Here is a 27569-nt window from a genome sequence, read left to right as displayed (position 1 = left end):
TAGTTACCCTCTAAAAATATTTTAAGAACATATACCTCTATGGCTGTTATGAAATGACGGTTTTCTACATAGTCACCTTTAATGAGTAGTATCAGTCTTAAAGCTTTCACAAACTGGTAGTAAAAGAAAAAAATGTCAGGCTGGGGATGTGGCTCAAGCGGTAGTGCGCTCGCCTGGCATGCGTGCGGCCCGGGTTTGATTCTCAGCACCACATACAAACAAAGATGTTGTGTCCGCCGAAAACTGAAAAATAAATATTAAAAAAATTCTCTCTCTTTAAAAAAAAAGAAAGAAAAAATGTCCTCAACCTCTCAAATTACAACCTGATATTATTAATGGAATTGTGCATCTTTGCATGCTGTTTTGGTTGTTTGAAGTATGGAGGGTGGACCACCTGCTTAAATTATTTGCTCATTCTTTTTCCTTCTTCCTGTTGCTTATTGATTTGTGAAAGCTCATAATATATTCGAATATCAGTCCTTATTAACAGCTGCTACAAATATTTTTCTCTGAGGTTATCTTTTGGCTCTTTGCTATAGAATGTTACAATTGATTGTAGTCAAATGTGTCAATCTTTTCCTTTACACTAAATTGAAAGAACATTTTCCATTATGTTTTTAACCTTTCTTTACCATTAGAATACACCTTTGTCTGTGGCACAAAACATAAGTTTAACTTTATTTTATACAGGATGTGAATTCATTAATTCTGTAATTAGAATTTTCTCCCCACTAATTTGAAATGCCCCCTAATCTTAACAAAACTTAACACACCCAAGATCCTTTTCTTTGGTTATCTATTCTTTTCTAATATTGATTTATTTGACTATGTTTATGTTAGTTATAAGCTTTAGTAAATTTGGATATCTTTTAGGTCAAACTTGCCTTGTTCTATTTGAAAAAATACTTGGCCATTTGTATACACTTTTGTTTTTCTGATGAACTCCGGGGCGATCAGATCATTGTGTTCTACAGGAACTACAGTAGAGATTTTTATTGGGTTGGACTGGATTTAAATTTACAGATTATTTAGGAGAGAATTTACATTGTATTCTGGAGTCTTCCTGCACTGTTATGTCAAACACGCAGTAGGTTGTTGAATGGCTACACATTCCTCCATCCCAGGATGGCCCACCCTCTTCTCTTCCCGTACAGGGTGGTGCCCATTTCTCTAATTCTTTGAATCTGGAAGTGCTTCTGACCCCTTTGCAACAGAACATGGCAAAAGTGATACAGCATTCTAGGGCTAGGCCTTAGGAGGACTTGAAGCTTTCATTTTCTCCCTCTCTCTCCACCCTGAGACTATTATGATACACAAATCTAGCCCACTGGAGGAGAAGAATCGCTTGTAGGAGAGCTGGGATGTCTATGATGCTTTATATGTTTGTGTTTTATGTTTACACAGATGGCATCATCCTTTTTGTATTCATCTATGTATTGTGCCTTTTTTCCACTTAACTTCAATTTTTTTCCATTTAACATTAATGGCATCAAGATTTATCTGTGCTGAGGCTGTGCATGATGACGTACACCTGTAATTCTCCAAGGCTCTGGAGGCTGAGACAGGAGGATCATGAGTTCAAAGCCAGCCTCAGCAACTTAGCAACGCACTAAGTAACTCAGTGAGACTCTGTCTCCGAATAAAATACAAAAAAGGTCTGGGGATGTGGCTCAGTGGTCAAGTGCCCCTGAGTTTAATCCCTGGAAAAAGACTTATCTTTGCTGATAAAAGGAATTCTAGTTCATCTGAAATATTTTAAGAATCCAGCTAAGTGGATTTATTGCAGTAGCAGTTTACATAATTCCCAAACAATGGATAATGGATAGTTTGTTTCCTTTTTTTTTTTTTTGTCATTACATTACTAGCAGTGCTGTTCTGAACATTCCTATTTATGCATCCTTGTGAACAGAGGCAAGAATTTTTCATATGGAGAAATCACAGGATCACAGGTTACCCACATGTTTGATTCACCTTGGAGTATCAAACTGCTCTCCAAAAAAATGGTTGAACTATAGCAATTTATACCTATGCCACCAATATTAAAAGTCCCTGTTTCCCCATGGCTTTTACGATAAATAAATGCATGATTATTTTTGCAGTTGGATTATTAGCCTCTTGGGTGTTGGAGGCAGTGTCTCCTCTGACTTGGTTATTATTTCCCTGACACATTTATTAGGGGTTCTTCCCATAAGGAGCTAGATCTGAGAGGAAAACAGCAGCCGAGCCAGGCGTTGGTCTTTCTGAATCCTCCCTGTATGTCAATGTTTCTCAAGCCATTTTTTAATCACCCCCTTTAGAATACTGTAAATAAATAAATAAATAAATAGATTTACCATAAATAAATAAATATATATTTTGTGTGTGTGTGTGCTCCTCTTCTTCTCCCATACAATTTAATGCCAAAGATATATCTGTTTATTTGCTGTGGCCCTTTGGAGGAACACAAACTATTGTGATATCTTAGGTTTGCTTGTTCGTTTTGTACCAAGAGCCAATTTTCATTTAGACTGAGAATGTTTCTATCTATAGATGCAAGATACATTTAGATTTGCAAATATCTTTTTTTTGAGGGAGGAATTCAACTTGGTTTTCTCTAATAACCACCAAAGGGTATGAATCTTTCGACCAACAGAATATGGGAATACAGATCATAAGTTCTGAATTCTTTCACTAGGAACACCCCCATTTAATGAAGTGCCTTGTGCGGAAAGTTAATAAATACAGTCATGCATCATTTAACAACACTGTGTCATTAGGCCATGTCATCAGTGTAGGAACATCACAGAGAGTCCTTACACATACCTAGATGGTACAGGCTAATTACTCCACGTAGCCTCTTAATGCAATTAAGAAATACGGTAAACACAAGGTACATGAGGTTGCTGCTGGCTCTTATACCATAGCATACTATTTCACAGTGAACTTTTTAATAAGTAGGAGTATACACTAAAATAACAATAAAAGTATAGTATAGCAAGCATATAAACCAGTAACAGTTGTTCATTATCGTTATCAAATATTAAGTACTGTACATAATTATATATGCCATACTTTTACTTGACAGGCAGTGCAGTTTGCACACACACACACACACACACACACACACATCAACACACAAATGTTTATATAAGTTCTCCCAATTTTTTGAGATTAGATTTTTTTTTGATACATTACAGAAGGAAGCCAGGACCTTGCACATGCAAGACAGATGCTCTACCACCTGAGCCACATCCCCAGCCTAGAGATTAGATTTTTTAAAAAAAGACATCACAAGCCAAATATAATTCACCTCTGAGAATTATGCCATCTACATCCTATTATTTGCAATCTTTGGCTACATGAGTTCTCAAAAACCTCCTTCCTCCTCTAAAATTCGATAATTATTTTAGAAGATTGAATCAATATGAGAAAATGAGAACACTAAAGTCTTAAATAATAACACATAAAAAAATCTAAGAATACCAAAGAGACTTGTGAGGTTGTGTGTGCGTGTACTAATTTAATTTCCCACGACCTGTCTATGCAAATAGAAAACATTCAAACTTTCTTTTCAAAGATATTTTTTCTCCTTTTTTTATGTGAAGTAAAAATGTAAAGCAATTATCAAAAGTTAGAGAAATTAGCTTCAAAAGCATAAATATTTTTTTCTTTCTTTGAATTAAAATATTGCCTAGGTTACTGAATAATTTTTGATACCATATGTAACATTATAGCCCAAACATTAAAAACTCTTTTCTTGAAAAAACATTTTACATATTTGTTTAATTCAATAGATGTTCTTTAAGGTATGCGAGCAAATGCTTCTGAAATCTCTTAGTTGTCTATATTCTTCTTCCTTGTTAGTTTTAGCATTTCTGTCTCTTATACACACAAAAATATTCTGGTCACATGGATATTTTGATAGGTTACATTAATTACCTAAATTATTACTATCTCTGTTTCTCACAGTTTTTTATGTAGATGGATTCTGCAGGATTTATCAACTCTTGATACATTTTGGAAATTGGAATATAAAGTGTGTATTTTTAGTTCTAAAACTACCTGTATATCTTCTAACAAATTTATTTCTGTGGTCCTTATTTTCTTCATTTCACATATCAAGAGAAATGAAATAAGTGATCCCTAGAGGTCCCTTTTGGCCCTAAAATATGTTGATCTATAAAACAATTTAAAGAAAATGTAATGCTTTTAAATTTATTTCATCTCTTAATTTATAGCTTTATTGCAATATAATTCAATACAAAAATATTGATTCACTTAAAGTAGACAATGATCTAGTGAATTCAGAAAGCTGTGCTACCACCTCCAAAATCTAATTTTAGAACATTTTCAACACTTGAAAAAGAAACCACAAATATTATCAGTCCCTGCCCACCCCTGCCCCTCACCCAGCTCTAGGCAATCAGTAATCTGCATTCTGTCTCCATGTACTTGTCTATTCTGGATATTTCCCATAAATGGTACCCTGATAAGCTGTCTTTGTGACTAATCTTATTCACTAAGTATAATGTTTTCAAGGATCATCTCTATGTGGTAGCACCTATTAAAACTTCATTTTTTTCATGGTTGAATGATATATCATTGTAGAGATATATCACATTTGTTTAACACTTTGTCAATCATTGGTAGTATTTAGATTGTTTCCACATTCTTGCTATGAACAATCATATATAAGTTTCTGTATGAACCTATGTTTCCATTTGGTTGGGTACATACTTAAGGAAAAAATATTGGATCAAATGGAACCACCAAACTGTTTTCCAAAGAGAATGTACCTCATTTTACATCTTTGACAGTCACATACAAGAGGTCCAATTTAGGCATACCTTTGTCAGCATTTATTATTGTCCATAACTTTTCATTATAACTGTGCCTGTAGACACAAAGTGATGTCTCATTGTAGCTTTGACTTCCATTTCCCTAATTATTAATAATGTTGTGCCTCTTTGCATGTCCTTATTGGCTATTTGTATATCTTTCTTCAGAGAAACATTTATTCAGACATTTGTCCATTTTTTTAATTCAGTGAGTATCTTTTCATTGTTGGAGTAGGTAGAAGTATTCTTTTTACTTCCTAGATAGAAGCTCCTGGTCAGATATAATATTTGAAAATATTTTCTCTCATTCTATGGATTGTATTTTCACTCTCTTGATAGTGTCCTTTGATGTACAAATGTTTTTAAATCCTACTGAAGTGCAAGTTATCGATGTTTTTTTTTTCTTTTGTAGCTGATGTTTTGATGTTATATCTTAGAAACTTTTTCCTGCTCCAAGGCAGTAAAGATTTACTCCTGTTATGGAATTTTTATAATTTTGGCTCTTACATTTAAGACTGTGATTCCTTTTGAGTCAGTTTTTATATGGCATAAGGGAGGAGTCCAAATTCATCCCTTTTCACATGGGTATCCACAGTATCCTAGCGCTATTTATTGAAAGGAGTATTCTTTCCCCCACAAAATTGTCTTGCTGTTCATGTAAAAAAGATCAACCAACCATAAGTTTTAGGTTTATTTTTGCACTTTTAATTTTATCCCTTTGATCTATGTGTCAGTACCACACTATCTTGATTAATACAGATTTTGGTAGGTTTTGAAATTTGGAGTATGAATCCTCCGAGTTAATTCTTTATTTTTCAGGAGTTTTTGTAGCTAACTTGCATTTCTATATTATTTTTAGCTTCTTGGAAATTTTTGCAAAAAAGCCAAGTGAGATTATTATAGGGATTCCATTGAGTCTATAGATCAGTTTGGGGAGTACTACCATCTTAACAATGCTAATTCTTCTATTCATGTAAATAGACTGTCTTTCCATTTTGTTAGGTCTTCTTTCAACAATGTTTTATGGTTTTGGGTATACAAATCTTCCATTTTACTTGTTATATTCATTCTTAGATGTTTTATTCATTTTGTTGTATTATACATTAGATTGTTTTCCTAATTACACTTTAGGATTATTTGTATCATAACTTTTTTAAGCTTCAAGATGAAAGACCAATCCATACTTGCCTCAATCAGTCTTTTCTGCAATTTGCTTTAAATGATATAGTAATTTTAATTTTATCCCTAAGTAACATATTTTTCACTTTTATTTTTAAATGTGATTTTTATTAAGTCATGAAAAAGTATAAAGATCATATGTAGTATTTTGAATTAAAGTTAAGATAGACACTTAGCCTACTCAATTAAATCACTTAGACTAAATTATAGTATACTATCATCATCTTTTACCAGCCCTCCTTGAGCACTTACTGAATGCACAACACTAATATTATCTTACCAGCCCACATTTGATGAAAATGCATTCAACTTATCAACAAGAAAACTGAACTTAAGTCCCTAACTTCATAAAACCCAGTAGTTAAGAAACCAAAACATGAATAAACACCCTCATCATTTCATGTTTGTTGCCTTGATTAAATATTTGAATTTTATTCCATTAAAGGAATTTCCTTTCCTCTGACTGAAAAAAAAGTTTATACTGTGAACTGAATTTTAATTTGACTTTGCAGGGACCCTATTCAAGCCTTTCCTGAGCTGCCACTCTGCTACTTCCTTTTAAAATTATGCCCCAATGTTGTTGAAGGTATAAAATGTAATTATTTGTCTTGGAATAGAAATAAAATAAATTCTGATTACTGTCTTTTCCTGGGAAATAGAACATGTATTCAAACTGAAGGGGTCAAGTGAGGTCAGTGGCTATTACAAACTTTGAGGAAAAGAGGAAGTCTAATACCCAACACCCTGGAAAAATACAAACATTTAATATTTTGTGCATTCTTGGACATAATTTGAAGGATTCAAGGCTACTCTGAAGCTTGACCATGGATACACTGAATTTGAAGTAAGAACTTTCCACTAGTAATAACTGAGTAAGATATATAATTGTATTAAATACACTTTTTGTAATGTATAAAGAAGAAAGACATCTTTGTGAAACAGACACTGAGCTCAAAGAAGGAAGAGGACAACAGATCTCTTGGGCCTGCTGAGCGCTGTGTCCAGATAGATGTTAAAACAGAAGAGTTCGACACCTCATATGTATCTAGCACCAAGAGCTTTGCATGAGTGTTGGAGGCCAGCCAGCTACTCCATGAATGCACAGTCTGGAAAAAGGGCCCCTCAATCTTGGAAATAATTTCTTCCTGGGGCTATAGACTCCAAGATATTGAACTGCATGGTAGAAGGACAGGTAGTCTAACTAAAGAACTTGAATCAAGGATTTGGTAGTTCTGTACCATCTAACTTTATATTACAGGAGAGATACACTAAGCCACTCACAAAACCTGGTTCTGGATGGGGCATCTGGCAAGTTTCATGAAAGCATGTATATAACCCATGGATGAGGAGGAGTGTGCAGAGAGTCAGGGCAAATTCCATTCAAGATGACTTGAAATTTTAAAGCATATGAAAACTAATACTAAGAAGACAACCAAAAATCATCATCAATGAAATAAAAATAATGAAAAAAGTTAATATTAGGAGGGAATAAATATCAAAACATAAAAGTGGAATAAGCATAACATAAGCATGGAATAATTCTATGCTTGTACAATTACATCAAAATGGATGGAATTATTCCATCAATTACATCAATTACATCAAAACGGATTCTACTGTCTTTTATAATTAAAAAGAATCAATCAGTCAATAAATAAATAACAAAAAAGTAGTATATCACTTACAAAACTGATAAGAAATTGTGAAATAAGAATAGGCAAATAAAGGGGGCACAGTGGCACAAGCCTGTAATCCTAGCAGCACAGGAGGCTGAGGCAGCAGGATCCCAAGTTTGAGGCCAGCCTTGGCAACCTATCAAGACCTTGTTTCAAAATAAAAGACGTGGGTTGTAGTTGGGGATGTAGCTCTATGGTAAAAAGAACAACAACAACAACAAAAGAACAAGAATATCCATTATAAATCCAGAAAAATCAGTCTGAAATAAAATGCCAAAAAACAAAATTAAAGCCAGACAGGGCAATCAAAGGGAGAATTAATGAACCACAAAGTTATACTGATGAATTCATCTAGTGCAAGGTACAGAGAAAAATATTGGAGAAAAGAAGGATTGATTGGAAGTCTCCAAAATGCATCTAGGAGACTCCAAAAAAATAAATAAAAATAAAGAGAGAGAAAATAGAATAACATAGAATAAATATCTTCAGAAGAAAATGGCTAAAAAATTTTCAGAACTTAAGAACATTTATGACTAAAATTACAACATAAAAAAAGAAATAAATACTGTACATATCAATACATATAGCTTTGGAACTATAAAAACCTCAAGCTACAGAGAAAATCCTAAAAGTCGTGAGAGATGCTTCCGAAATGACATGCAAATAAAAACCTATTAGACAGTTAGACTGCCAGCACATTTCAGTCAGCAGAAATAAATGCCAGAACATAAGGCAGTAATGTCTTCAAAGTGTTGAGAGCAATTAACTGTGACTTAGAATTCTAAATTGAGCTAAAATATAATCCAAGAACTCTTTAGTCTTACTAAAAACAAAAGCTTTGTTTTTTCCCCAGATACTGACTAAAAAACTACTGAAGGATATATGCTAGCAAGAAATGAAAGGGGAGAAGTAGGATCCTGGAGACTTTGGTGAGCAAAGACATGGAGAAATGATGTGAGTGAATCTACCCATTGGCCACTGAAAATCACAACTCAAAAAAAAAAAATGATCAGAATGGGATTCAAAGGGTAAATTAAGTATAATAAGGTCTTAGTTTTATTTTTTAAGCATATAAAGATATTGAGTAAATTTTAATCTGCTATATATATTTTGTATTTTATTTGTATGTACGTATAAACATAGAATGCATAAATATGCATGTTACAAATTTTTAAGTAATACAGGTATTAAAAAAGAATAAGCAAATAACAATATTATCAATTTTAATCCAAGCAGAAAGATAGAAACCAAAAAAAAAAACTCAGTCAAATTGAAAGTTCATAAATTTTTTTCTTGCAGTCATTTTTATTTTGCTGCAACTTCTAGTGAAAAAGAAAACAGAGTAAGTTTAAAATCACATTATCTTTAAAATGGAAAGCAAAAAGAGGATTTAACTAAAACTGGAAACTCTAAAAATGAGAACAAAAAATGAGAGTAATATAAACAGAGAAAATAACCTACAAATCAATTCAAAGGTGGCCACAATAAAAGTTTTTGAAAATTTATGCAATATATGCTAATCACATTATGATCCTTCAAACTCTTTATATCCTCATGGAGCCTTGAGAAAAATCACTGCCAATATTATTTAAGGAAACTTTACTCTGCATACTCACAAATTGTTCCATTTTTGAGTACTTCATTCAGCCTTATGCTTATAAATAAATGAGCGGTGTTTATTTGTCTGTCCTTCCACTAGATTGGTTATCCTTCAGGACAGGACCACAGCTTATTTACCTAGTCACCGTGATCCCATTATTTGATATCTGAAATGAGCCCACCATGTCTGAAATGGTTAAATTTTGAGCAATGAATTCTCTGTAAATAACTTCTGCTGCTTCACACCTTAGAAATAGTTGCCCGTTTTTAAATTTATTGCTTTTATTTGTATCTTAAATTAAATATCATCATGCCTGAAAACGTCAGTTCACCCAGAGAAAAACAGAGGTTCTGTTTATCTTTTATATTACCTTTGGTTACCTCAGATGACTTATTTGGAAAGTATAAACTCTTTTCTCCATGAAATATTGCTTCAGAATATACACTCTTATTAAAATATATATGAGTAAAATGTACATGTATACACACACAAAAATGTAAATCTTCTTTAGAAGTATCTATGCATATTTTCTTAAAATAAATAGTTAAAATTATGTGAAAAACAGCCAAACTTTCCTCTTCATGTACTCCCAATAATATTCTCTGAATCAGAAAAAAATCCAACATTATCAATTTATCTTTCTAGATATAGATTTTATATTTATGTATGTTTTTGAAACAGAAGTGGCACCCATTTCTACGTATATATTTGACCACTTTTTTCCCCCACTTAATAAATCAGGAAGTCTTTCCATGTCAAGATACAAATAACTTTTCTTCATCCTTTTAATGACCACGCAGGCTCCTGAGTGTGGATGGAGCATTATTTGTTTGACTCTTCCCCTATTGATGGACACTCAGACAGCAAATAACTTATCATTATTACAAATGATGCTGCAGTGCGCATTCTTGTGCATGCCTCTTCACATAAATGAATGAACCGTTTTCCAGGATAAATAGCTAAAGGTGGCCTCTCATTTTGAATACACTCAAGTTTCTATTAATCTAAATCACTGTCTCCTTCCTGTTCCATCCCAATGATTGCTTATATTTTCAGTTCAGAAAGGCAGAGAAGAATGCCCACAACTTCCCAGAAATGTAATGATCAGCCTTCAGAAACAAAATCACATCTTAAAGTATCCCCTGCCTATCAAATAACTCACTGATAAGTCACATCTGATCAAGGTCATTCCAGAATTTACACAACAAACTTCAGTGCCCTGCGGATCACATCTTGATCTTAAGTATAATTCTAGATAAGTTGGAAAGTCTGACTAAGGTTATGCAGGAAGGCAGAATTTATTTGGTTCTCTTTGAAAAGAGGGCTTAGAAAAGTCCTTATCTGACCCTGGGGATAACACCCAAAAGGAAAGAGAGGCATAGAACCAAGTATCAGAGGCAGCTGCAGGGGAGAATTTGATTTTAGAATTACTTCTAAAACCAGCTTTTTCTTTATCTATTTTCCTTCATTATCTGTTTTAGAATATTAAACTTTTAAGTTATTGATGGCAAAGACTTCTGTCTAGTACCGTTTAAAGTTATTGGGCCAAGAGATGTAGAATATCCGAGTTGGGTTGCTAAATTTCTGAGGTGCACGCAGTGCAAGTTAAAACATGCTCAGTCCTCCACTTCATTCTGCCCATGGTCAGTACAGATTTAATAAGACAGAGACCAAGGCAGAGAGTAAAGGATTTGGTGGCAATCAAACTAAGCATTTTTGTTTCCATCCATCAGAATCATGGTTGAGGGCTGAATGGTTTGCATCCCCGCCTCTCGTTATGGGCTCCAATATCTCACCAGGGCAGCTTCCAGGTAGAATCTGCTTCAGTGGCCACCATGCCATACCAAGCATCCATAGTAGATGACCAGCTCTAAGAATCTCTTGTTATAATACTTTCATGAGCTCTCACTAACTACATATCTATTGATTCAAAGTGGCTCGGGAGGCTGAGGTAGGAGGATCAGGAGTTCAAAGCCAGCCTCAGCAAAAGTGAGGCACTAAGCAACTCAATAAGACCCTTTCTCTAAATAAAATACAAAATAGGCTGGGGATGTGGATCAGTGGAGTGCCCCTGAGATCAATCCCCAGTACCAGAAACATTTTGAAGTCACATCCAGGGGAATTTTGTACCTTTACAAGAAAAACCTATAAAAGGGAACAGGAGAGGTAGGATTCATGGTTCAAACACTTATTGTTGAAAAAACTTGTAATGGCTTAAGCATATCCCCAAAGAAATTGAAGAGAATGGTACAACAAAAACTTTCCATCAAGAAAATATTGTTGATTATAGTAGGAAAGATTGATATTACTTGTTATAATGTCCTGGAATTATTTTGGCTTGATATAGTGCTTTATAACTTCAGTCAATTTAAGTTGGAAATCTGAGGATGGATGAAATAACGCTATGGTTTTGTCTAACTGAAATGGCAGAGACAAAACCCTGAAACACAAATGCATGTGCTCACACACACACTCATCAATCCCTGTGTGTGCGCACTCACATATACACTCATACCCAGAAGCACATCTCAGCTATGTCTCCCAGACTGAGCTCAGATCTTCAGAATCAAATACACTCAGGAGAAACCCAAAGGTGGAAAAGTGTCCCTATAGAAGAGTATCTGAGTAGAAACAGACATGCTGAAAGGACAAAGAGAAAGAGACAGAGGCAGCGGATTCATCACTGTTCAAGAGATTATGTATTTTCAGAACAGTATAAAGTGTTTAAAAGAAGTATTTACAGGAGTAACCATTTATCAGATTTCCCACAATGACTGCCTTTGTGCTCTGTCCTAGAATAGTCTTCAACTCTGTATGATAAATCTGTCACCTGCTCAGCTGTGCTCCATTTACCAGATTCAGGCTATGTTATAGAGTTTCAAGATTGCACGGATGCGTGCTTTGACACAGGGCATGACTGCTGTCCTGAATATAGCCCTTCAGTGCGGCTTTGGAAGGGAAAAGGATAGGGTGTGTTGATTGAGGGGCCCCATCACCATGTGCCTAGAAGGTGCCTGTTAACAGTGCCACTGGGTTTATATATGTTTTAAGCCATTTTGAACAGATGAAAATACTCTAAGAAACATGAAGATCCCTCTCATTAATTTCATAAGCTTATCTATTTATGCAGTTTGGATCCTTTAGGTCAAGGAAAATGAGCAATTCTTTGTTCAAGGCTTCAAAAGATTGCAAAGTGGGGGGGTGGGGGTAAAAAGGAGATAAGAAAAAGATGAAAGCAGAGGAATGAACATTATTTGTTCAAAGCAAGAACCTTTTCTTATCAGTCCAACCATCCATCTTTAGTTTTGTGAGCCCTTTTACTATATGATCAAGTTTGTACATGGTGTGATGCTGGCATGAAAACAGTCTAAGTCAGAGCCCATGCTGTAGAGGACATGCAGCCCATGCTGCCAAGGACACGAGATTCATGCACATTAGGTATTAGGAAACTCCAAGGAACTGCAAGGAGGCTTGCAGAAATGTTGCTTTGTTCTTGTTGCCCCGATGAGCATTATTTGGCCACCTCCCTGTGCAGCAACTTTCACCTAGAGCATCTTATGGACATTGCTTGATCTCTAGCAGAGATGATCAAATGCCTCTGTTTTGCTTGGTGGTTCTCAGACTGGTCCTAAGCATTCGGTATGGTGAACGGTAGAAATGTGTGTTCCATTCTTATTCTGCAGGGATTCTGCTGTGGTTTGCAAACCGCTCTTCACTCTTCCATTTACTAATATATCATCACTTTTTATGATGTTACTCAATTCTGTCATGTCCTATTCAGACCTGTGCATCTGTCTGTCTCCTCTCCTGGAATGGCCTCTGCCCCACTCACAGAGTCAGTATTATTCCTGCAATCGCTCCTGTTTACTCCTACAATCTGGCCTTCTGGTCCACTGGGATGACCTCTTCCATACTCTTGTTTCCATGGAGATTACTATGTTAGATATACAAGGCCTGTGATGGAAAAGGCCTTGGAATCCTATGCCTACTTCACCTCCCTTCTTGGTGAAGGACATCTTTCACTGTCTGAGAACTTCCAGGGACAAGGACCTAATTCATAAAATCCCATTTTCTTTCTGTTAATTTCTAAAGGAGCAATGCCTAATATTAGGCCACAGCTACTTCTCTTTAACATCCAACTCTAAGAAGTAGTCCTGTTCTCATCAGTCAATTAAAACACCACCGTTACTCTCACATATGGTGAATAGGACTATAAACTTGAACGATCACCTTGAAAGACTGGCAGTATCTCTTAGATACTCTACAATGTGGCAATTGCACACACACTCAGCGGATATGTTTCATTTGTTTATGAAGTGACACAAGAGGCATGTTCTAGAATATTTATCACAGCACTATTTGTAAGAATCCCAAACTAGAAACTAGCAAAATACTCCTGAATAGCAGAAAGACGATACTGTGGTACAATCACACAATGGAAAATTATACAACAATAACAATGGAAAATCTACACTTAAGTATACTAATATTAATGAATCACACTGACATAATTTGAATAAAAGAGGTCAAACCCAAAATCATACATACTATGTTGTTCTATTTCCATAATGCATACAAAGAGGCAAAATTAATCTTTTCCATCAGAAATGGGCATGGTGGTAACCATAGGGAACTGCAGGAGGGTTCCCAGGTTGCTGGTGATATGTATTGGTTTGTGCGTTGGTGATATAAATACAGTTTGTAAAAATGTATCAAGCTATATATTTAGATTCACTAATCTGTATGCATATTACACTTTAAAACAGATTTAAAATCTTCCTCCAAATGACCAAATCTAATTTCTTTAGCTATTTTTCATGATATCAGTTCTAGAATGTTTAAGATCCTAGTCCTTTATAAAATCATCTTAATTTATCAATGTTCTGATCATTCATTTGGAACCTAATCCTATTTAGTTTGTAATGTTCTTTAAATGTCTCATATGGGACTAACTCCTTCCCCCTATATATTGTGAACCCCAAAGATAGAAATTTTCCCTTTTGATTCACTAGTAGCACATATATTCAGTGTAGATTATTACTAAGAATGAATGTACCTTCCCTCCTCTTCCTTATCAATTGCAGATGAAAGAGGAGTTGTAATTTGTATGGGGCCTATTAGAGCAACCAAACCAAGTATTTCCTTCATTTTATTTTTCCAAAGGTTTAATTCTAATGTATCCACTGAAGACAAATTTGATTTTGCTTATTTCTTCTATGTCCTCAGGCTGACCAATGGCTGATCTCTGCCTTGATTTGCAAGTCCTTTTCAAGTCCTTTTCAGATTGTTTTGGTATGGAGAGATGGAGACCCTTTTTTTAAGGAGATCTCTCTAAATGATCTGGTCTTCATCTTCCATAAGCTGGCCTAATGCCTGAAAGCCTTCCTTATAATTTTCTCTTTTCAAAGAGGAAACATACTCATTTGGACAATGACACAATGAGGCAGAAGGCTTTATCTTCCTGTAAGTTAACGGCACCATCCTTCCTGATGGGTTCATAGTAGGTGAAATAAGTGAGCCATACAATGCAAACCACATCGCTAATGGAGAAGAAAGAAATCTGAGTTCTAAATAATGGAACAAAAATCATGTTTTAGATGTTGATATCAGCTTCTGGCTGATAGCTTATCTTTCCAGAACAAATATTGGCAGAACAATCTTCAGACATTTACATCACGGATGCTGTTTGTCTCTCTGCTCACACACTCATTTGCACACTTGTCACCTGCTGTGCTTGACTGCAGTGCAAGGTCTGCTGAATCTCCCTCTCCACTTGGCACAGTTTTTCCTAGAGAACATTCATGTATATCAGGCATTTCTGCAAACAAACTGCAGAAAGAGAGGCCAGATTCTAGCTACACTCATACTCCTGCCACTCACCTGCCATCAAAATCCATGTCCAGTCTACACAAGTACAGTCTACCCACCCCAGGTTTTCTCTCTCTCTCTCTCTCTCTCTCTCTCTCTCTCTCTCTCTATATATATATATATATATATATATATATATATATATATATATATATATAAAGATATAGAAGGGAAAGAAAGAGATCGGATGAAATTATGAATCTGCGAAGATTCTTACCCAGCCTGTTGAGGAGCTATCTCCAGAAAATTGAAGACACATGTCAGTTCTTTATAAAGATCATGCAAAACAGAGAAGGAAAATCTAAGAAACCTACTCATGCAGAAACTATTTAATCAAAGGGTAAAGACAATCATAACATCTGTTAATCTTCAGTAGAGGTTATAATTAGATGCTTTGGAGAAACACCCTTTCAAGGGTGATCCTCTCACATCTGTTGTGAGGACACACGGCATTGTGCAGTGACGAATCACTTCAGCACTTTGGGAAAATGGGATACTGCTAGGGATGAAAGATACTGCCAGGGTCCCCAGGACGCCCATGCACACAGACCAGTGCTGAGCCCACTGTCCTGGATTTGCCTCTTGCTGCTTTGATAATTGCCTGTGTTGTAAGTCAGGCTGCAATCATTGTGTGATTAGGAATAACAGGGTCACGGTGCCAGGAATGGCCTTGGGACCATCTGATCTCCCCCTCACTTTGCAGATGGGGCCACTTGATCCCACGTCCTACAGCTGGCTTGGGGCAGGATTTTACAAGCGGGGTCACTGAATTCTCTCTCTCTAGATCACACTCTCCTCTGCCATGCAGCCTGCTCCTTTGGGGCTCCCTTTTCCTTTGGCCTAGAATTTGGATGTGTTCTTTGTTTAACAGGATCAGCATTGTAATGAGGCCCTAGGGCATTTGATGATTATAGAAATGTTGAAAAGACTGGAATGTTGGCCCTTTTTCTCTGACTCCTGCTCCACTGAGAAACACTGACCATCCTCTGCTCTGCTAGGGTGAGGAAGGAGGAGAGAAAAAATGAATAGGAAGAGGGTGTAGAAAAGCAAAAGGGATAATTGAGGGAGAGATGAGATTCAAGTTGGGCAGAGGACAAGATTAAAGAGACGAAAAACTGAGCAAAGGAAAGAGAAAAACAAGAGAATGAATGAAGAGAGAAAATAAAAAGAGAAAGAAAGATGGAAAAGAGGAAGGAGACAGCTGGGGAAAGTGGGTCAGGGATACATAACAAGGGAACAAAATGAGGACATATCAGAAAGAGCTGAACACCCATCACACCCTGTCTACCCCATAACCTGGTCCCACTGTTCCTCAAAGGAGTTGTATACAAACCGGAATCTGTGGCATTTGACAGTCTTACCAAATAAAAAAGCAGAGATGATAAAGCCAGGGGTGTCAATCACAGACGCAGCACTGAGCCAAGAAAACTATTCTCACCTGATCAGAACAGCCAGGAGGGGATTAGGGTGGGAAGTTTCCTTACTGGTTGTTTTGGGTTGCAAATACATGTTTGTACCAAAGTACCAAGTAAAAAGAGCTCTTGACATTTAACATCAGGATTAAGCAATGTGTCCCTGAGACATAGAGCACTGCCATCTCTTTCAGTTGCCTACATCTCATTCATCTGCTTACATGGGACATAATGTCCTCAATGATGATCTTAAGGGTCACCATGTGTTTAGCTTATTTTTATGCAGTTACGCCATGGGCTTTATCTCATTTAATTCTCACAATTATCCTTTAAGAAGGTAATATAATCTAAACATCTGTCTCAAAGTCTTACTGTGTAATCCGGAACAAATTAATCTCTGGGTACCTTGGCTTTCTCATCTATACAGTGGACGAGTAATAATGTCCATCTCAGAGGGCTGTTAAAAGGGTTAGATGAGACAATATACATCGAAAGTACAATGAGGTAGACATATTATGAAGACTTAGGTGAAATCACTGTTGATACTCCTCTGTTTTACAGATGAGAAGATCAATTAGGTTAAAGAACTCACTCAAAGACAGTAGAGGTCAGGACAGAGACTGGAATTCAGGGATACCCAAGGGCAAATGCCTCTTGGGTAGGAGCTATAGTGATATGTTTTACATTACTTTATCTGTGTTAACTTATTCCAAAGACCCTGGTCTTTTTACTAATATGAAGACAATTTCAAGATGGCCTCCAGGAAAATCACCAGCCCAACCTGAGAAATGTGAAAGGACATGTGGCTCCTCTGGGGACACTTCTGCTCCCATTCCTCCTGTCCTTGTCAACAAGAGAAGAAATCCTTCTCCATTCTCTTGTTATTTTTAAACCTGCAGAGCTACTGCTTGATAAATACCACAAATATTGGATCCTTGAACTACTGGAAATAAAAAAAAAATACTCACTTGCTCATAGAAAGTTAAAAAATTTCCCTGAGTCCATAGGCATCCTGAAGGCCATGAAATTTGAACACCATCAGCTGACTTATAAAAATAAATGTCTTCCTTAAGTGTAGAAATGGAGAATAAAAAAACCAGTAAGCAAAGAATCAGAATGCTTGTTTACATTCATCCTTTTGTCAAATAGTTTTTGGATACCTACGGTGTGCCAACCACTGTTCTAAGTGCCAAGTCTACCCTGTTAAACAAGACAGACACAGGTTCTGCTTTCATGGAATAGCTAGCCTTGCTGGGGAAATGTTCTTAATCAAATAGTTGACCATATGTTTGAAAACACATAAGTGTTTTCGATGTATATTGTTTCATCTAACCCTTCTAATAGCCCTCTGAGATAGGCATTATCATTCATCCCACTGTAGAGATAAGTGCAGTGGAAAACAAGGACATGAGGTTCACAGGGCACATAACAAGCAGAAAAAGCCTACCTGAGGCAGCCAGTTAGGCTGAGAAGAAGTTGCCCCCAGGAGGATGGAGTGGGGAGAAGAGAGCCTCCTTAAAAAGGAGAGACTTGCGTAAGAGGAGCCGAGGAGCCGAAAGGTCAGTGAGCAGGAAAAAGATTGCACTGCACTAACCTGCTGGATGACTTTAGAAATATCAGCTCTCCTCTCCCCTGGTTTCTTCCACTGGAAAATGAGCAGGACAGAGAACTGGAAATGATCCCAGCTCTCTCAGTGCAGATTCTTTCCCTGCATCTGAATGGAGGGCATACTACAGAATGTCATGATTTAAAATCATATTTTACATCAGCTGCAGGGAAGAGGAAATGCTTTTATTTTATAGTGGGTTCACTCAAATGGAGGAAGCAAGTCTAAACTGTACCCGGGATAGAAGAGCCATTGTCTCTTCTCCATATTCCACAGCCAACCTGAGGTTCCAGCTAGTAAGCTCAGAGAACAGCATTCTAACTAAAAAAAAAAAAAAAAAAAAAAAAAAAAAAAAAAAAAAAAAAAGTTGTGTATAGATTTTATGACTAGGCATCCAAAGTCTTGATTTGATTGATGGGTTATTAATGATCTTTCTGAATTTTCCAATTTCCTACTAAGAAAACAATAAAAATGAAAGCTAAGATGTCTAATTTCTCCATATAGAAATAAATGCAATGTACTTTAAAAATTATTTTGGTAGTTTTACTGCTATTAATCAGAAATACTAAAACAATGCCTTCTTTAATAGGGTATCTGTGGCTGCTGGCTATTGGTTGATACGTGAACTTTTACTCAGTTTAACAAGGCCCTCTACTGGCAATCTGAAAAACACTGTCACTAAAGGTGAAGTCTTTCCGATTCTTTTATGTAAATGTTTTAACTACTTCCAATGACAATGTATCTCACATTCCTAATTGTACAATTCAGGGCTGAAACACCAGTGAGAGGAGAATGAGAAAAGGGAAGAAATCAATGTCATGTGAGGAGGCCATTTTTTTTAAACTACTCACCGAATAAAATTACATGAAATATCATTTGCTTTCCTCAGAGGAAGCTATTCTAGATGTCAAAGATATACAGGAAGAAAGAAATTCTTAAAGAATATTGGGTATTCATGGGACCCTAAAACTAAATTATGAATGTTATTTACCAAATATAATAAACCAGATCTTTTCTATTTACCCAAATATGAGTAATTGACTATAATTAAAATAAAGGACACATTGGAGATAGGCATTTTAAATTACTTTTGATATAGCATAATTAATAATTAACTTCTCCCCCTTGACAACTGACATAAAAAAACCAGTATAGGATAACTTGAGAATTTAACTATTAACATAAGAAAAATATCTTAAGGGGAGATTACTTTTGACACGTATGTCAAAGGACTATTGAAGCCAGTGAGAAAATTTCATTAAAATCTTTAAAAACTAAGTGAATTTTTGAAGAAAGACAATTAATAACTTTAGGGAAATATTTTAATAGAAAGGAAATGTGATCATAGTAAATTATTTGACTCAACAGTAAACAACACAGTTGGCCTTCTCCCTGTGTCTGCTCCATATGAGTAGATTCAGCCAACAGCAGATGGATAATATGGGAGGAAAAATATTCAGGTGCATATCAAACATATTTAGATACTTTTCTTGTCGTCATTCTGTGAAAAACACAGCATAAGGGCTATTTATATAGTAATTATATTTTAACAGGTATTACAAGTAATCTAGAAATTATTTAAAACATATGGGAGGATACGCCTAGGTTACATGTGAATACAATGCCATTTTATATAAGAAACTTAAGCATCCATGAATTTTAATACCATAATGAGCCCTAAAATCAATCCCCAGTAGATACCAAGGCATGTCTGTATTTATAATCATGACAAAAAAAATAGGCACTAAAAATCCATTTAATCAAAAATGTGATATATTGAAGAATAAGGAAGTTGTAGGAAACATTTAATCTACCATAATGGGAAACACATAATAAATAATTTGATATTTCACACAGATAAAGAAACATCTTATTTGGAAATATTACATTAAAAAGCAGCTAAAAGAGCAGACAATCTTTGAAAAACAGAAATGAAATTTGGGACAAGGAGAGGTGGCTCAAGAACTATGAAACATAGAAATTTGCAATGCTTATGTATATAAGCACTTCAGCATTATCACTGATATTCTCAAGTATGAATATAAATAAATAAACATTTTAGTATTGCTGGGTTTTCTAAATTGTAAGCATGTATTACTTTGATTTTTTTGCATTTTTTAAAAGCCAGTTTATCATTGACAATGGAAGCTTTAGGGATGTATCTTCTAGGCTGGCCTGGCTCTGTTCTGTGTTTCCAGATTCAATTTGCCAAATGAAGCATGTACCCTTTGTGGGGCAGTTTGTCAGACATGCATCTCAACAGTAACACTTGTTCCCACATTTCAGAAATAACAGATCTTCTTTCAACACCGTAATATTTATCTGCCATGTTATTATCCAAGCTTATGCTCCAAAATGGGTTCGGGACTTTCCTCTTGACCTCGGTCCATTGGGTTCCTACAGTGCATCCAAATTCTACTCAAAGAAATCACTAATCCACTCTTTCTAAGAGGAGAGATCTGGTTTCTTGCCCTGAAAATACCAAGATTAATTTATGTAACTACTGGGAAGTACCTTGTGTAATTGGGGCTTCCAAAACGACATGATACACTTCATTAGACAAGTATTTATTGGGGCACTGTAAACGTTGTGGGTAATGTTCTATGTATCCAAGAGATTTATTATTTCATTTGTAAAGGAGGCACAATTGGGAATCCAAAATTCCAGAGGCATTAAACCTTGTAGAATTAAAGAACTGGAGAGAAATAAGGCTGTAAGGATCTTATGCTTAAGCGGTCCAGTGACTTTGCCCAGTGTGCAGCCTAAACCATTCTGGCCGTTTAAATCCTCTTTCACAAAATACTACCACATCTTTGGAGAAACTTTTCTAGGGACCAACCAAATGGCCAACCATTATTTCCAATTGTGTCTTTTTATCTAATCCCACAATTTTACTCTTGACCAAGCCTGCCAACACCCATACCAAGAATGCAAATAATTTTGATGTTCAACTATAAACATAGGTGAATCTTCAAGGAGATTCATAACTGAGATTTAAAGAGTGGGAAAAAAAGGAAAAAAAAAAAAAAGGGCTGGGCCTGGGCTTTAGATACTTCTGAAGAGGAGAACATGTGAATCACCAGTTCAACTGGCTGGCACTCAGAACTGTTAATCTGATTTACCACTCTGCCAGTACAAGCAATCCAGAGGCCCATGTGAGTGTTCACAGCTCCAGTGTGGGTGAGGCTCATGCGAAGGTCAACCCTGCATCTCCAGAAAGTAGCATGGTGGAAGTTCAGGGTATACACCGTATGTGCAAACACTGCCGTACCTCTTACCACTCTTGTGCACATTACTTAACCTCTCTGATCCTCAGTTATCCTTGCTTGGGTAATAAATATGATGACTATAATGACAGAGCATGTGCAAAGAGCTTAGAAATAAGCCTGGTATACAGGAGTCACTCCATATTAATATAAGTAGAAAATAATTCAAGTCTGCTCTTAGAGTGCCCATCAACAATACAGTCCTATCTTTTCCTCCTCATTTATTGGGCCCACACACTCTGTGCCAGGCGCAGGGCTATGCATAAGATTACAAACTTGGCAACTCAACACCCCTACAATCTTGTGACAGAGGCAGAAGGCAAGGATATCCTTTTTAAGTGGGGTCATACAGTTTAGGCAATCCAACAGAATTCGGTCAGAATCGGATGGGTGTGTTCTCTCCTTCATCCAAGAGAAGGGGGAGAAAAAGGGGGTGGTGTTGTGTAAGACCACAGTCTGCTCTGGAAGTGGGGAAGGCAGATGCTACCTAGAGAGGAGTAGCAGTAAAGGTGACTTGAGAGTGGGAAAGGCTTGGAGGTGACATCACGGGAAAGGGGCAGCCACAGGACCTAGAGTCAAATGGGAATGAAGAAACTTGGTCAGCAGTATTTTTTTCATTTACTCCGCAAGTAATTCACTAAAGATAGTAGCTCTCAAGGTGGGTGTCAGGCAGGTGAATCCTCCTGACACTCAGAGGCTGAAGAGGGGACCAATGAACACATACTTCCATGGTGCATAAGGACATCTGTCCATGGCACATGGGGCATGGAAAACTGCTTATAGGAGGGGAAGGGTAAGCACGAGCTGGAAGGACAAACTTGGTATATGGAGAGGGACCACAGTAGTGCTACAAGAGTATAAAAGTGGAGAGATGCTGAAGAGAACATTCGGCTCACAGAAAGCAAGTCCCGGCTGCTAATAAGCCAGTAGTCCTCTCTGAATCATCGGAAGAACTTTTAACTATAAACGCATCTGAATTCCACCTTGGAGATGTTGATTCATTAAGTCTGGGAAGGGAGGCATGCGTCAGCAAGGTAAATAGTGACAATGATAGCTAATACTCAGTCATACTAAATGTATGCCTAGCATTGTGTTACGTGTCTTAGCTATGTGAATATATTTCAACCTTCCAACCCTTCCACGAAGCAGGAACTGTTACTATCCAGATTTGAAAGATGAGAAAGTGAAACAACAAAAACAAAAAAAAAAAATTTAATGGATTAACTGTGGGATCATAAAGCCAGCAAGTGAAGGAAATAGGGATTAAGCCCCAGCAATGCCATTCCAGATTCAAGTCCTTAATCAATATGCCACAGTGTCCCCAGGACAGAAGATTCTGATGCAAGCAAAACTCCAGCACAGATATTAGTATATGCAGGGAGCACAAAAAAATGAAGCAGGGTAGAGTGGCAGGCATCCCATCAAGTATAGCCCTGTATTTTGTGCTCAGAATTCTGGCATCACAGGCCTTCACCAGAGTGAAGAAAAATTTAAAGCCACTAAGCACACTTAACAGATAATTTTGTCAAACCAAGTGTGGAAGCCTGAGGATTTGATGTGGGGAAATGCATATTTGATTCATTCTTTCATATATTTAGCATCATGCACTAAACAACTTCTTTGTGGACAAAGGAAGTTTCACAACATAGCCTTTGCTTTCAATGGAAGGAGATATTTATGCGGCCCAAGAGTTCCAGGTCCCATTGGCAAAAGCTAGCACAAGATACCATGAGGAGGGGCTGGGGATGTGGCTCAAGCGGTAGCGCGCTCGCCTGGCATGCGTGCGGCCCGGGTTCGATCCTCAGCACCACATACCAACAAAGATGTTGTGTCCGCCGAGAACTAAAAAATAAATATTAAAAATTCTCTCTCTCTCTCTCTCCTCTCTCACTCTCTCTTTAAAAAAAAAAAAAAAAAAAAAAAAAAAAAAAAAAGATACCATGAGGAGCCAAACAAGTACAAGTGCAAGATCACTTGGATCTGTGGAGTCCACAGAGGTACCCCCAGGTGGGATTGTCAGGGCAAGGAAGGCTCCAGAGAGAAGAGGAATGCAGGGCATGAGTGGGGCCTGTGGAATACTGGGATCTGAGGTCCAGGCTGCAGTGAGAGGATGAAATGGGAGGGGCCATCAAGGAAAAAATGAAAAAGCTTCCATTGGAAAGGGAGTCCATAAGTGGAGGAAAACAAGCAAGTTATAGTGTACAAAAAGTTTGAGACTTGGAAGTAAAGCAGAAACAACATTATCAGAGTTGGGAATCACCTTAGCTAGCCCAACCCGCACTCAATCCAAAATACCTTCTGTACTAATTCAGCTATTACCTTGCTCGCCTCTAGGCCAACTGTAAAATAATCACAGGGTTCCCTTTCATTTGCTAGTGAAAACAACAATGAGGAACAGAGACGTAAAGAAATGTAACCAGAGCCAAAGACAAAACAGGAACATTCAGTCTTTGCCAGACCACCTTCATCTGTACAGCTGCACACAGCTCTGCTCCTGCAAGAAGCATACGATACATATGTGGATCATATTTCTTTTTAATCTTTAAGAACATGAAGAGCAGAATGCATGCTGGAGTGGGCATGGAAGACACAGTTTCTAGTGGGAGCTCTGGTACCCTCTTACTGGGTGTCTCTGACAAATCACCACCCCACCTCATGACCCAATTTTTCTTTTGTAAAATAAATGATAAACTTCCATTAATAGTTTGCAAACTATGTTAACAGCAAATCCCTTATTTTGTACAAAAACCTGCAGATAGCAGTAAGCTCTAATATACAAAACACACCCAAGCAGCATGTGCTCTGATAGAAAAATTGGGAGCTGACACCACAAGGACTCCATAGAAAAGAGTTGACTATTTTAGGATCTTCCTACACTGGCTTCTGAGGGAAAGGCAGTCAGGGCTGTCAAGGTGCTCCTGAGCTGGTGACAGAGCAGCCGAATTCAGGAGCAAGTCAGTCTCCCGGAATGAGTCATGGGTTTCGCCGGCAGGAGCTAACAGGCGAACAGCCACTTCTTGCCAGCGGGCTGTCAGGTCTAGAGGGCAGGAATCAGTGGTGATTTGCTACTAGCTGCAAGTGGCTGAACTGCAGGCGCTAAGGAGGAAATCCCAGGCAGCTCCAAGGACCCACAGAAAGACAAGTTTACAAGACTCATGAAGAACTTCACACCACAGGAGGAGATCCAGTGCAGCAAAAAAAGACGGAGTCCCTGTGCAGACTGCTGGTGCAGGGAGCCTGCTTCCTGTTTGAATCCTAGAGAATACTCAAGAGAGTTCTAGAGCCCTGCGGAAAGTGAAAGAAAGGATATAGATCTTGCCCACCAACAAGCTGAGTGTCAAAGTTGACTTTTTCAGTAGTACATTAACTCCAGTTGCTAACTCAGAAGGCACATCAGATACTCAATGTGGGTGGTGGTTGTGGGGGAAATCCACATAGAAGGGGTTTGAATTTCAAAACATTTTTTTTAATGCATACTAACTAGCACCTGAGAATGAATGAGTTTGAGAGAGGAGGAGAGCAGGGGTGGGGGGGAGGAGAAAGAAAGAAAAGGGGAGAGGGCACAGCAGGATGAAGAACAAGACTATGAACCTCAACAAGCACACATTAGAAATCACACATAAAAAAAAATCAGAGGAAAAGGGGAATTTTCCTCTCTAGCAACCAGTTAATTAAAATTAGTCTATAGCATTCAGTTAAACTGCATAGGTCAACCTAACAGCTTTTGTTGTTGTTGTTTGGTCAGTTGGTACTTTACAACACAAAAAGCAAAAACAACAACAACAACAAAAAAAAAAACCCACCAAACTCCACCTCACTGCAGAGGCAAATGAAGATTAGCAATTCATCCATCTGCACCGTGGTGCCTGTCCTGAGTCTATATGTCCTCTCCACCTAACCCCAGTCAACTTTAGCGCACTATAATTACTTGGAAGAAATGCATACTTGTGGCTGCCGAGAGAGCCTGCAGAAAAGCGTAAACATCATCATCTCACTTTAAAAGGAAAGCAAGCTGTATAAACAGGAAAAAAAAACTGTTACAAGAGTTAAAAAAAAAAAAATCCCAACAGTCTTACTTGTAGTTAGCTCCTCAGTGAACACAAATCACACAGTCCTGGAGACAGACAGAGGAACTGCAACGACTCAACCTCTCTCTGCTGCTGAAAATCTCCTCCCGCGGTTATGCTCTGTTTACGTTTCAAGCATTCAAAGACCGCGGCTAAGAGACTCCTCGGTTTTCCTGAATATCCACGGCATCAGCGAGGTCCTGCCGCGAATCCCGGGCGAGTTTGCGGAGACTTGCTCCCTGGGCTGCGGCTCCGTAGTTGCTCCGAGCTTGTAAATACAAGCTCCGTGGACAAAGTCCCAAATGACATCACTGGCAGCTGCTTATTGTTGAGTCTTTATTAACTGACTGTCAAAAAGAAAGGAGGGGGTGGGGAGCAAGAGTATCTTTTTCTGCAGCAAAATCGGTCTCTTGGAGTGGATTCCAGTTATACACGCGTAAATAATCCCATTGATTCACATTTTTTGAGAGCTTGGCTTCTTTGAGGTGCGAAAAATGCCAGAGAATCGCCTCTACCGATACAGGCTGGATAAACTGCAGACGTGGAGGAAAGTTTGAAGTGCCAGGGCGGCACTCTCAGGTTGTTTACCCACCTGCTTCGAGTCAGTTTCAGAGTTTGATGATTCATAAATATATATTATTAGTTGTGTCTTACATTGCATAATAACTTTTTACTGTGATCTATATACCGGGCCAACTTTTTTCATGTAGATGGATTACTTTGGGTTGCAACTCTTTTTTTTTTTTTTTTTTTTTGAGACCCTTTAAAGTTTCTCAACTTAGGGAGAAGGAAGGGCGCTCTGAAATCCTAAGGAAAATGTTGTGTGTATTTGCAAACGTGATAATACGCCGCATCCTCCACCCAGGGGAGAAGGCTGGAAGGTTTAATAATTTGTACCACCCCCATCACTCAATACATAAATAAATAAATACATAAGAATAGATAGAATTTCTGCCAAGAACCACAAATAATTTCAAACAATATTATGAACCTCACTCACTTTCAACTGTCAAAATAAAAGAAGACACTTTTCCCTATTTTCCACTCTCTCATCAGATCTCTTTTTCTGTCAGCTGGTTCTTAAGAGTTTTTATAGTTGTCTCCGCACCCACCCCAGCCCCCACCTAGAGACATTCCACACATCCAGCCCTGAGTCCCTCCTATGAAGCTTGAACACCCCAGCCACTGTTTTCCTTCCTTCCTCTGGGCTGCTATAACGATGCTTACTATTTATATTTATTTGCTGCTTTTTATACACTGACTAGTATTTTTAGTTTGTTTTTTAGCCATCTGTGTTCTGTCTCCCCAACTCAGTTTGAAAAGTCTCTGAGAGCAGCCAGTGTGCTGAAAGTGTTGTTTATTTGTTTATACCCACATCCCCTGCCATAGCGAATGCTAAACAGAAATGCAGAGCAGGAAGGCACTGAGGGTGGTGACAAGAACAAGGTTAGTAGATCTCACTCCCTGGCATCTCACTACCGACCTACAGTGGGTGCTCACTCTGTGTCTGAAAATTATTTTCTCAAACAGTAGCAATTGATTATTGATTTGGCAGGATCTCAAAGCCCCAGAATATGCCACTTTCATGTAGGAATCAAAGACAGCATATATTTTATAAATTACCAATTGATCTGAAATGAACATAATGTTATTGAAGTAAATTAGAGATATCTAAATATTTAACACGTGCAAATTCTTAGGCCCAGCAATTTCACTTTTCCATAGTGACCTCACAAGTATGAAGAACACTAGGATATATATGCGCAGAAGACTGTTCTTTACAGGATTATTTGTCATCCAATAAGAATAACTTAAATGTTAATTGATATGAAAAGGTAAATCAAGGTAACTGAATATGCTAACAAGGACAGAGTTAGATGGTTGCTTACTGAATGAATAATCCAAATTCCAATATTGTACGTGATATATGATGAGAACAATTACACAAATTATTAATGTTGATTATTTTGGGGGATATGAAGTGGGGGAATCACCTCTTTTATATGCTTCTGTGTGGTTTGATGTTTCTTTTCAATGATCACATTCCATTTTTGTTATCAAAAAATAATTTTAATGAT

At 37.3% G+C, this 27569-nt stretch overlaps 1 protein-coding gene across 1 annotated transcript in view; it reads right to left on the bottom strand.

Moving 5' to 3' along the window:
- The window catches only part of NCKAP5 (NCK associated protein 5), an 858948-nt gene extending 833214 nt beyond the window's left edge, over positions 1-25734 (bottom strand). The window contains exon 1 of the mRNA XM_081262221.1: positions 25501-25734. The gene's annotated coding sequence lies outside the window, so the exon portion shown is untranslated. The remainder of the gene's footprint in view (positions 1-25500) is intronic.
- Positions 25735-27569: the final 1835 nt, after the last annotated feature.

This window comes from Spermophilus citellus (genome assembly GCF_964194105.1).
Source record: "Spermophilus citellus genome assembly, chromosome: 11".
Classification (NCBI taxonomy): Eukaryota; Metazoa; Chordata; class Mammalia; order Rodentia; family Sciuridae; genus Spermophilus; species Spermophilus citellus.
The sequence above is the reverse complement of the archived record's forward strand: the minus strand, read 5'-3'. Positions and strand labels throughout refer to the sequence as shown.